Below are 12,317 nucleotides of genomic sequence, written 5' to 3' on the forward strand. Positions count from 1 at the left end.
GCACGTAGGTGTGAAGTCGAAGTCCATGTCTAATCCTGTGGAGTTAGGATGACTGCTCTGTATAATCTCAAAACTGACAAATACTCGTTGCTGTCCAAACTTTAACTGAACGTAACTAATACAAAGTGTCAATAGCAAGCTAGCCCACTCGGTAGTAGAAGCGATATTTCCAGGGCGTCTGTTCTTGATGAAATGGGCTGGAAATCCAGACGGCACTCCCTGAGCTCCACAGCGTCGGCCAGAGGGCGCTGTGGTCGGCGTAGTTAGTCTTCTCTCTTAGTGCCAACTTACGAGAGCGTGCACCTCCGTTGTGGCATCGTAACTACCGATGCCACAGTAATCATATCTGGTACTCGTGTCGTTTACTCATACTTGTACACTGAAATGAACAATGAACCCCATGGAGTTTCTCTGCAGGAGGATGGACATCGCATTGAGTGGCTCTGTACTGGAAGAGGAAGATCACGGCACTGTCTTTATTTTACGGCTAAACCAGCTTCGTCATGTGCGGCTTGAAAATCCCTGTGTATCTTTCAGTGAGTCAACAGACCGCAGGATGAAACTGTGCTGTTCAGAGTGTGAAATGCAGTTGGTTTAAATTCCCGAGAAGACAATTGCGTGCCTTTGTTAGCTAGTCAGGTAGTTGATTACATGTTCCATAGACCATTCGAGCGATTCTTTTATAAAAATGACGTGGAATAAGTCACTTTATAGGATACGTATATATGATTTTTTGTCAACGTTAATAAACCAATTATTTTAGCCCCATTCTTGCAGCTACATTTAAAAACAAGGGTCTTCTTTCATGCTACCCGTTTTTAAACAGAAATTCGTCCGTAGAATAGAAGGAGATGTCCTGCAAAACATATTTCGGCAAAAGTTCGGGAGAGAAAATCTTTGACAAAGCCTGAATAGCCTTTATTGAAGGCATCGATGACATCTCTGCCACAAACGAAAATTTGGAAAAAATTTCCGAGAAACGGTCTTTCAAAATCATTATCAGGTGTGAGGAGGGTTTTGCTGCCTGCGGCCATGGAAAATACGTCGAGGCGGAGATGTCTGTTATTTTTTACATAAGCAGCATTTATCCAGCATCATTTCAACGTCTTTATCGATAATCTTCCAATAGCAATGCTCTCTGGCAGTGCATTTAGTACGAACTATGCGCCAACCGTAGTGGTGCAGCATTTGTTGTACCTTTGGTTGAAGCACTGCAGGAATAACCACTCGAGTCTTGACCAATTCTGAATGAACCAGGATGACACCTTTGTACACTGTAACTGCATGTCTCATATTTCAATAAAATATAATCTCTGGTTGATAAAGTCATGTTCTATCTTTAGGCTACTCCGTTTGAACATACAAAATGCGATCTTTGGGCACACGTCTGGCAACTAAATTTGAGTTTACTGGGATATTTTCCAAAGTGACTACTGATATCTACTGCAAAACAAACATCCGCAGGTGAGTTGAACTTATGGTTTTGTCCTAGTATCAGGCATGAAAGCAATTCTGCGTGCGCACGTTGACCTGACTATAACTTCATAGTTGTAATTCGGCAGAAAAACGCGCAGCGTTGCAAACGTTGAGCTGTCCGGGTAGTAACAGTATTGTTCGATTTAAAGATAGCAACTAAAGGTTTCTGGTCTGTGAGGAAGGCAAATTTAATAGCAAAACTGTAATAATGAAATTACTTGCCTGCAAATACAATGGCGAGAGCCTAATTTTCGATCTGACTGTAATTTCTTTGTGCCACTGTGAAAGTCTTTGAAGCGAACGTAATTGGTCTTTCAGATCCATGATGTCGATACGACCAAACGGCTTCTATACCGTGGCCTGGATCAGGCGCAGCAGGTGTTAGCAGTTTGCTCAGATTATACGTCGTAAGACATTTGGCGTAAAACAAACATCTTTTCAGTTTGTTAAACGCGCGTTGGATACACTGCTCGAGTTTCATTTGGTGCCTTTTCCTAACAACTTATGCATTGGTTCACTGAATGAAGCTCCATGAGGGAGAAACTTCCCATAATAATGGTTTGTCCTAATGTGGAACTTCATTGCTTGACGTCCTGGGGAACCGGAAAGTTTATAATGACATCAGTATGTTACCACATCGGCTTGATGTCGTGTGTGGACATTATGTGACCCAACTATTACACTTAATCTTTGTTGCAATTCAGTTTTTCGCTTGTAGAATTTTGAAAATAGTTTCCTAATTCTGTAAAAGTTCCTCTGGTATTGTGCCGGGGACAATAAAGTCGCGAAGGTAGATCTCACTGTTCCGGTCTTTCTGAAGTAATAATTATAAATACGAATGGAACAAATACGGTGTGGTCGCTTTTCTGAGGAATAACCTTTTGTAACAGTAGAGATCAAATAGATTATTTATCAAATAGAAATCTCTACGTGTCTTCGCCCAAAGGGATTGGCAAAAACGCTTCTTTAACATTCAAGCAGCCGAAGAACATATCACCAGCTAATTTTGACGTTTTTCCGGCTTGGTTCAGGACATGAGCAATAATAGATGGTAATAGAACGTCCATTGTTTATGGACTTCGCAAAAGTCTAAATATTGATGTCTGATTCTTGGTGGGACGATCTTTAGGCTAATGACAGGGATTTATCGTAGTTGTGAGTTTCGTACAGAACAAATATAGTGCCTAACTTTTCTGCCATCTCCTGTGTATCAAGTCATCTGAATTCCCAGAAACATTAAGTAAATTTCGTCCTAGTTTCTGCGACCAGAAAAATTCCGCAACAGATAGTTAACCTCTACTGATCAGGGATTGGACTTCATTAACTGTCTCTAAGGAACTTTTCCTTACAAGGTGCGTGTTGTTGGTGATCACAGGAGGAAGGGTGTCGTGCTGGTATCCACACTGAGAGAAAAATGGAAATCAACGTTCGGAATCATTCGCCGGGTGGCCCCTACACTGAGAGAGAGTTTTACTAACTAAATAGATGAACAGGACACATTTACTTATAAAGGGAGCAAACTGCTGAACTTCAACATGTAACACTTATAAAAATTCTAACACTGTGGTTCCGTAATGACAAATCGTGTTAATCACAATTACACTCCTGGAAATTGAAATAAGAACACCGTGAATTCATTGTCCCAGGAAGGGGAAACTTTATTGACACATTCCTGGGGTCAGATACATCACATGATCACACTGACAGAACCACAGGCACATAGACACAGGCAACAGAGCATGCACAATGTCGGCACTAGTACAGTGTATATCCACCTTTCGCAGCAATGCAGGCTGCTATTCTCCCATGGAGACGATCGTAGAGATGCTGGATGTAGTCCTGTGGAACGGCTTGCCATGCCATTTCCACCTGGCGCCTCAGTTGGACCAGCGTTCGTGCTGGACGTGCAGACCGCGTGAGACGACGCTTCATCCAGTCCCAAACATGCTCAATGGGGGACAGATCCGGAGATCTTGCTGGCCAGGGTAGTTGACTTACACCTTCTAGAGCACGTTGGGTGGCACGGGATACATGCGGACGTGCATTGTCCTGTTGGAACAGCAAGTTCCCTTGCCGGTCTAGGAATGGTAGAACGATGGGCTCGATGACGGTTTGGATGTACCGTGCACTATTCAGTGTCCCCTCGACGATCACCAGTGGTGTACGGCCAGTGTGGGAGATCGCTCCCCACACCATGATGCCGGGTGTTGGCCCTGTGTGCCTCGGTCGTATGCAGTCCTGATTGTGGCGCTCACCTGCACGGCGCCAAACACGCATACGACCATCATTGGCACCAAGGCAGAAGCGACTCTCATCGCTGAAGACGACACGTCTCCATTCGTCCCTCCATTCACGCCTGTCGCGACACCACTGGAGGCGGGCTGCACGATGTTGGTGCGTGAGCGGAAGACGGCCTAACGGTGTGCGGGACCGTAGCCCAGCTTCATGGAGACGGTTGCGAATGGTCCTCGCCGATACCCCAGGAGCAACAGTGTCCCTAATTTGCTGGGAAGTGGCGGTGCGGTCCCCTACGGCACTGCGTAGGATCCTACGGTCTTGGCGTGCATCCGTGCGTCGCTGCGGTCCGGTCCCAGGTCGACGGGCACGTGCACCTTTCGCCGACCACTGGCGACAACATCGATGTACTGTGGAGACCTCACGCCCCACGTGTTGAGCAATTCGGCGGTACGTCCACCCGGCCTCCCGCATGCCCACTATACGCCCTCGCTCAAAGTCCGTCAACTGCACGTACGGTTCACGTCCACGCTGTCGCGGCATGCTACCAGTGTTAAAGACTGCGATGGAGCTCCGTATGCCACGGCAGACTGGCTGACACTGACGGCGGCGGTGCACAAATGCTGCGCAGCTAGCGCCATTCGACGGCCAACACCGCGGTTCCTGGTGTGTCCGCTGTGCCGTGCGTGTGATCATTGCTTGTACAGCCCTCTCGCAGTGTCCGGAGCAAGTTTGGTGGGTCTGACACACCGGTGTCAATGTGTTCTTTATTCCATTTCCAGGAGTGTATTCAGCGGGAATTAGGGGCAGTTGGGCGCGCAACATGTGCGTGCATGCTGTCACACATACTACCGAAAATAATATTCACCATATTCTTGTTAAACTGGCTTGTGCCTCATAACGGAAAAGAAACACAAACATTATAAGGATCATGACAGGATAAATAATAAGTTCTGCCTTATGTGAATTTAGTAAAATGATATCAAAATTACACTCGCGAGAACCCAGTTACGTTTCTAACGTATGAACATTGTATCGTCTTCTGGATTATAATAAATAAAATAACCTCATAAATGTGTTGAATGTACGGTGCTGCGAGGTCAAAGAGCTACAGATAAGCAGCGGACGAATAGTCTCTCACAAATTACAAAGACTATCAAAAATGAATCGTGTTGTCTTTTCTTATATGTAAAAAATATCATGAGTTTGATTTTCTTATTGACTGAGTACACACAGTGTCTAATTGCTCTCAATTGCGCCCTAAGGTCGGTAATGTATTATAGTGATAAGTTTGAAAATACATTAAGTAGTGTTAATTATGAAAGCCTTTCACTTATGTAGAAATAGTATCCTAAAACCGACATCAGCGTAATAAGAACGTATAAATTAATTTCATTATTGTCTATCTTACGCTGAATAATACGATTTTTATTAAATGTGGCCAGGAGAGCTGAGTTCATCTACAGATTGGTAGTGGATTTTCTAAATATGGTATAACTCTGAACATGTATTGCAAAGATTTTAATAATTTTCATTAAGTGTGTTATACCGGGGCGCAGAAGCCGAGTACGTTATTACGTAGCAAACTCTATTTTGTTACTACAGAAAGATTTTAGGCGGAATAAGTGCAATAGTGCTTTCTTTTGTATCACATACTTTAACGGTCCCTGACCGATAAACGTTTATGAGATTATGCTGTAGATTTGTGACCGCCGATGTAGAAACAGTTCGTGCCCTGTTGTTGTTGTCGTGGTCTTCAGACCAGAGACTGGTTTGATGCAGCTCACCATGCTACTCTATCCTGTACAAACTTCATCTCCCAGTACCTACTGCAACCTACATCCTTCTGAATCTGTTTAGCGCATTCATCTCTTGGTCTCCCTCTACGATTTTTACCCTCCACGCTGTCCTTCAACACTAAATTGGAGATCCCTTGATGCCTCAGAACATGTACTACCAACCGATACCTTCTTCTAGTCAAGTTGTGCCACAAATTTCTCTTCTCCCCAGTTCTATTCAATACCTCCTCATTAGTTATGTGATCTACCCATCTAATCTTCAGCATTCTTCTGTAGCACCACATTTCGAAAGCTTCTATTCTCTTTCTGTCTAAACTATTTATCGTCCACGTTTCACTTCCATACATGGCTACAAACCATACAAATACTTTCAGAAAAGACTTCCTGACACTTAAATCTATACTCGGTGTTAACAAATTTCTCTTCTTCAGAAACGCTTTCCTTGCCATTCCCAGTTCACATTTTATATCCTCTCTACTTCGACCATCATTAGATATTTTGCTCCCCAAATAGCAAAACTCGTTTACTACTTTAGCGTCTCATTTCCTAATCTAATACGCTCAGCATCACCCGATTTAATTCGACTACATTCGACTACAAACATAAGATAGATACCGCCTACAGGAAAATTAAAGAGACCTTTGGAGATAAGAGAACCACTTGTATGAATATCAAGAGCTCAGATGGAAACCGTGTTCTAAGCAAAGAAGGGAAAGCAGAAAGGTGGAAGGAGTATATAGAGGGTCTATACAAGGGCGATGTACTTGAGGACAATATTATGGAAATGGAAGAGGATGTAGATGAAGATGAAATGGGAGATATGATACTGCGTGAAGAGTTTGACAGAGCACTGAAAGACCTGAGTCGAAACAAGGCCCCCGGAGTAGACAATATTCCATTGGAACTACTGACGGCCGTGGGAGAGCCAGTGCTGACAAAACTCTACCATCTGGTGAGCAAGATGTATGAAACAGGCGAAATACCCTCAGACTTCAAGAAGAATATAATAATTCCAATCCCAAAGAAAGCAGGTGTTGACAGATGTGAAAATTACCGAACTATCAGCTTAATAAGTCACAGCTGCAAAATACTAACACGAATTCTTTACAGACGAATGGAAAAACTAGTAGAAGCCAACCTCGGGGAAGATCAGTTTGGATTCCGTAGAAACACTGGAACACGTGAGGCAATACTGACCTTACGACGTATCTTAGAAGAAAGATTAAGGAAAGGCAAACCTACGTTTCTAGCATTTGTGGACTTAGAGAAAGCTTTTGACAATGTTGACTGGAATACTCTCTTTCAAATTCTGAAGGTGGCAGGGGTAAAATACAGGGAGCGAAAGGCTATTTACAATTTGTACAGAAACCAGATGGCAGTTACAAGAGTCGAGGGACATGAAAGGGAAGCAGTGGTTGGGAAGGGAGTAAGACAGGGTTGTAGCCTCTCCCCGATGTTGTTCAATCTGTATATTGAGCAAGCAGTAAAGGAAACAAAAGAAAAATTCGGAGTAGGTATTAAAATTCATGGAGAAGAAATAAAAACTTTGAGGTTCGCCGATGACATTGTAATTCTGTCAGAGACAGCAAAGGACTTGGAAGAGCAGTTGAATGGAATGGACAGTGTCTTGAAAGGAGGATATAAGATGAACATCAACAAAAGCAAAACAAGGATAATGGAATGTAGTCTAATTAAGTCGGGTGATGCTGAGGGAATTAGATTAGGAAATGAGGCACTTAAAGTAGTAAAGGAGTTTTGCTATTTGGGGAGCAAAATAACTGATGATGGTCGAAGTAGAGAGGATATAAAATGTAGGCTGGTAATGGCAAGGAAAGCGTTTCTGAAGAAGAGAAATTTGTTAACATCCAGTATTGATTTAAGTGTCAGGAAGTCATTTCTGAAAGTATTCGTATGGAGTGTAGCCATGTATGGAAGTGAAACATGGACGATAAATAGTTTGGACAAGAAGAGAATAGAAGCTTTCGAAATGTGGTGCTACAGAAGAATGCTGAAGATTAGATGGGTAGATCACATAACTAATGAGGAAGTATTGAATAGGATTGGGGAGAAGAGAAGTTTGTGGCACAACCTGACCAGAAGAAGGGATCGGTTGGTAGGACATGTTCTGAGGCATCAAGGGATCACCAATTTAGTATTGGAGGGCAGCGTGGAGGGTAAAAATCGTAGGGGGAGACCAAGAGATGAATACACTAAGCAGATTCAGAAGGATTTAGGTTGCAGTAGGTACTGGGAGATGAAAAAGCTTGCACAGGATAGAGTAGCATGGAGAGCTGCATCAAACCAGTCTCAGGACTGAAGACCACAACAACAACAACAACAACATTCCATTACGAATAATTTATAAAAATATATCAAAAGCAACATTAATGAAACTTTGCTCTGAATAATTTACAGTGAATTGATTTAAGATTTCTTTATTTGCATTTATTAGATGTGAACCCACTACAATGAAAGAATAAGAATAATTTATCATTACGTAAACACACATCGGCCGCGTCATAGCATGTTACTTTAAATTGCGGGCAGCCGCAACAAAATTTCCAAATTTTGAGTGAAATGATCCACACTGGCTGTTTCATTAAAAGCCACGACCGGTTTCACGTCAATCGAAAACGAATCCTCTGGTGAGACAGATTCTTTTTAACAACTCATAACGGAAACGTAACTGCTTTAGAGGCACTCTTCATCATTCACGTCGGGTTATAAATAAATAGCCCGCTAAGGGCGGTAGCCCGTAGTTAAAATGGAGAGGATAGCAGAACCGTGCCACGAGCAGGATGGTGGCAGGCAAACGAATGACTTTAAAGTTGCAGGAAGTTCCCATCTCGAAAAGCCTGAGCTGGCTCCCATACTCACCGCCAGCACAGCAGACGACTCGCCTCTTCAACAACCCGGTTAACTTCTACTCCAAATCCCTTCCCGCCCGATTCGCCTCCGTGTACAGAAGCCGAAAAACATAGAAGAGGCGAAGTGACCGGTCAACAACAATGAGCGACAGGACTTTTGTAGCGGTGCCAGTCAAGTCCTCCTCCGGAAACGACTCCAGTTTATGCGTCATCGAAATTTTCGATCGGGTCAACGTCTGACATTTGAATTAACGTATCTCTCACCCGTGGTTCTAATAGACCCAATCGCACGAACGTCCGTTATGAAAACCCACACGCACATAACGCTCTCACACCCTGTCTGATTGTTGACTCAAGCCAGCTTTGAAATTTGTGCTTCTGTTCCCAGGCTCCTGTCGCCAAGCTAAACCAAGAAAGGCCATCTGAATTTAACCAGTTGCACGTATTTGTACTAACACCCATATTCATTGAATCCAACGATGATCCATGTTTGCGACAGGTGATTATAGGTGCGTGGTGTGCTGAATGTCAACTGTAATAAAAATTTAAATAAATCACATTTAGTTTCGGTTCACTGCGTGATCTTCGTCGCTCGCATTTAGGTGAAAACGCACGCAGAGTTTGATAAATGCACAAAATTACATGAAAGGTCGATTCACCGCCTCCTTTCAATATAGAATTAAACGTCGCTTTGAAATCTCCGCAGATGCGAAGTGGGCCGTTCAGTATCTGTACATCTATAGCTGGCGTTGCCCATTGGCTGCTGATTATGACCTCTAAAACCTTATTCTGATGAAGATGATAGAACTCCTGCTTTACTATGGTAGAGCTCCTGCTTTACTTTGTCTTTTAATGCGAAACGAATGTTGCGTGCTTTGCTAAAATTTTGGTACTGCATTCAGCTTCAGTGTAATACGTGACATGTCGTGTAACCTTTGATACTGTTTTTTGCTGAAGAAATAATATCCTCATCTATTTGCAGCAGCTGATTTAAATTTCCATTCGGAATGCTAGTCTGAATTTGATTCGATCACTCGTGAATAATGAAGGCTAAAGCATTGAAGCAAAAATTCACTCCCTTGTGAATGGTGAAGCCCAGAAGACTGAAGTATAAATTGTTTGTAAAGTCACATCTGTTAAAAATTGTCCTTTTACTGGAATCTCTTGATTGCTGTAACTGAACAGAGTAGTTTGACAGTCTCTTAACTTTGGCAGTGCTAACATTCAGTGAACCTACAGGTTATTGAATGAAAGTGAAAACCGTTTGTCAGCTTGAAAAGTGACAGGCACGCTGTTAACTCGAGGAGTTACATATAATGAGTTTTATAACAGTCATTTGACATTTCGTCTGTGAAAGTCTCTTTTCATTTCCACATTTTTCTGGTGAACATTTCTTGACATCACTTGACTCTTTAGAATTAATCACTGCAGTACGTTTGAGTGTCTGATTGTTCTGGCGACATAGAATTTCTATACAAGTTAATTATTTCCGTCAAGCCCTTTGTTTTCTGGTTCTGGCATTGTGATTCCTTGGCCATGCTGCCTGTTTATGTGTAACGTATACGTCAGCGTCCTGGCATTATATTGTTTCTGCAGACACGTACTTCTGTTCTTATGTCCAAATCAGTGCAGATAGCATTGTACAGATGGGTTCATTAGGCTAAACAGGTCCTTCTTTAATTTATTGTCAAGGGAGTGCATGATAATCATACTCATATTTAGTGAATCTGCTTAAAATTTCTTCCACTGATCATTTCCAAAACGAAATTTACATTCTTCGCCAGGCTCTATAACTGGCTACTGCATTATTTATAGGATTGATCTAATTTCTTGAAAGAATGAAAAAATCTATGTTCGGCTGTAACAATGTGAACTTGTAAGTCAAAATATTTCACAAACATTTCTTTAATCTCGGTATATGAGAGAGTCATAGCTTCACAAGTAGGTGGCAGTTTCTGAAGAAACTGAAATTAAGTGGAGCCTGCATATGCTAGTAAAAATAAATTTTGTTCCACATCACCTGCTATCCGATGCGCAGCCTGGTGCTGCTCCAGGCGCTGAGTGTACTTGTTCTACGACTCCACTTCTCGATCTAATGCCGGAAAGGGTGGCGGCAGCATTCTAAATTGCTGTGATTGTGTATGGCCTTTGCCCTTGCTTCCTTCAAGTCGGGTCAGGTGTACCTACATCAGTTCCTATGTAGCTGACTGTTGTTGCAGTTAAGCTGAGCAAGGAGTCAAGGACGCGTTTCGATTCGGCCATTCCTGAAAGATATGCTCAGAACAGTTTACAATATTAAAAAAAATCGCCGTGGAAAGGAAATGAGTTAGCAGGCGTAGACTAACATCCATATATAGTAATACACTACTGGCCATTAAAATGGCTACACCACGAATATGACGCGCTACAGACGCGAAATTTAACCGACAGGAAGAAGATGCTGTGATATGCAAATGACTAGCTTTTCAGAGCGTTCACACAAGATTGGCGACAACCTGCTGACATGAGTAAGTTTCCAACCGATTTCTCATACACAAACAGCAGTTGCCCGGCGTTGTCTGGTGAAACGTTGTTGTGATGCCTCGTGTAAGGAGGAGAAATGCGTACCATCACGTTTCCGACTTTGATAAAGGTCGGATTGTAGCCTATCGAAATTGCGGTTTATCGTATCGCGACATTGCTGCTAACGTTGGTAGAGATCCAATGACATGTTAGCAGAATATGGAATCGGGGGGTTCAGGAGGGTAATACGGAACGCCGTGCTGGATCCCAACGGCCTCGTATCACTAGCAGTCGAGATGACAGGCATCTTATCCACATGGCTGTAACGGATCGTGCAGCCACGTCTCGATCCCGGAGTCAACATATGGGGACGTTTGCAAGACAACAACCATCTGCACGAACAGTTCGACGACGTTTGCAGCAGCATGGACTATCAGCTAGGAGACCATGGCTGCGGTTACCCTTGACGCTGCATCACAGACAGGAGCGCCTGCGATGGTGTACTCAACGACGAACCTGGGTGGACGAATGGCAAAATGTAATTTTTTTCGGACGAATCCAGGTTCTGTTTACAGCATCATGATGGTCGCATCCGTGTTTGGCGACATCGTGGTGAAAGCACATTGGAAGCCTGTATTCGTCATCGCCATACTGGCGTATCACCCGGCGTGATGGTACGGGGTGCCATTGGTTGCACGTCTCGGTCACCTCTTGTTCGCATTGAGGGCACTTTGAACAGTGGACGTTACATTTGAGATGTGTTACGACCCTTGGCTCTACCCTTAATTTGATCCCTGCGAAACCCTACATTTCAGCAAGATAATGCACGGCCGCATGTTGCAAGTCCCGTACGGGCCTTTCTGGATACAGAAAATGTTCGACTGCTGGCCTGGCAGCACATTCTCCAGATCTCTCACCAATTGAAAACGTCTGGCCAATGGTGGCCGAGCAACTGGCTCGTCACAATACGCCAGTCACTGCTCTTAATGAACTGTGGTATCGTGTTGAAGCTGCATGGGCAGCTGTACCTGTACACGCCATCCAAGCTCTGTTTGATTCAATGCCCAGGCGTATCAAGGCCGTTATTACGGCCAGAGGTGGTTGTTCTGGGTACTGATTTCTCAGGTCTATGCACCCAAGTTGCGTGAAAACGTAATCACATGTCAGTTCTAGTATAATATATTTGTCCAATGAATACCCGTTTATCATCTGCGTTTCTTCTTGGTGTAGCAATTTTAATGGCCAGTTGTGTAGATACTGGGCATTCCCGTCCTTCTCTCCTACGATTCCCATTAAGTTTTTTGTGTGAACTTCCTTTGTGCCACGAGTAAATATCCAAGGGTGAACTTAACAGACACGACGAGTTCGCCGAAATGAAGAACGCCGTACCGATCGAAAAATGCTGCTGCCACAACGCTAAATGAAATGTCGTGCTTGG

Source organism: Schistocerca piceifrons, chromosome 3 (genome assembly GCF_021461385.2).
Source record: "Schistocerca piceifrons isolate TAMUIC-IGC-003096 chromosome 3, iqSchPice1.1, whole genome shotgun sequence".
NCBI lineage: Eukaryota > Metazoa > Arthropoda > Insecta > Orthoptera > Acrididae > Schistocerca > Schistocerca piceifrons.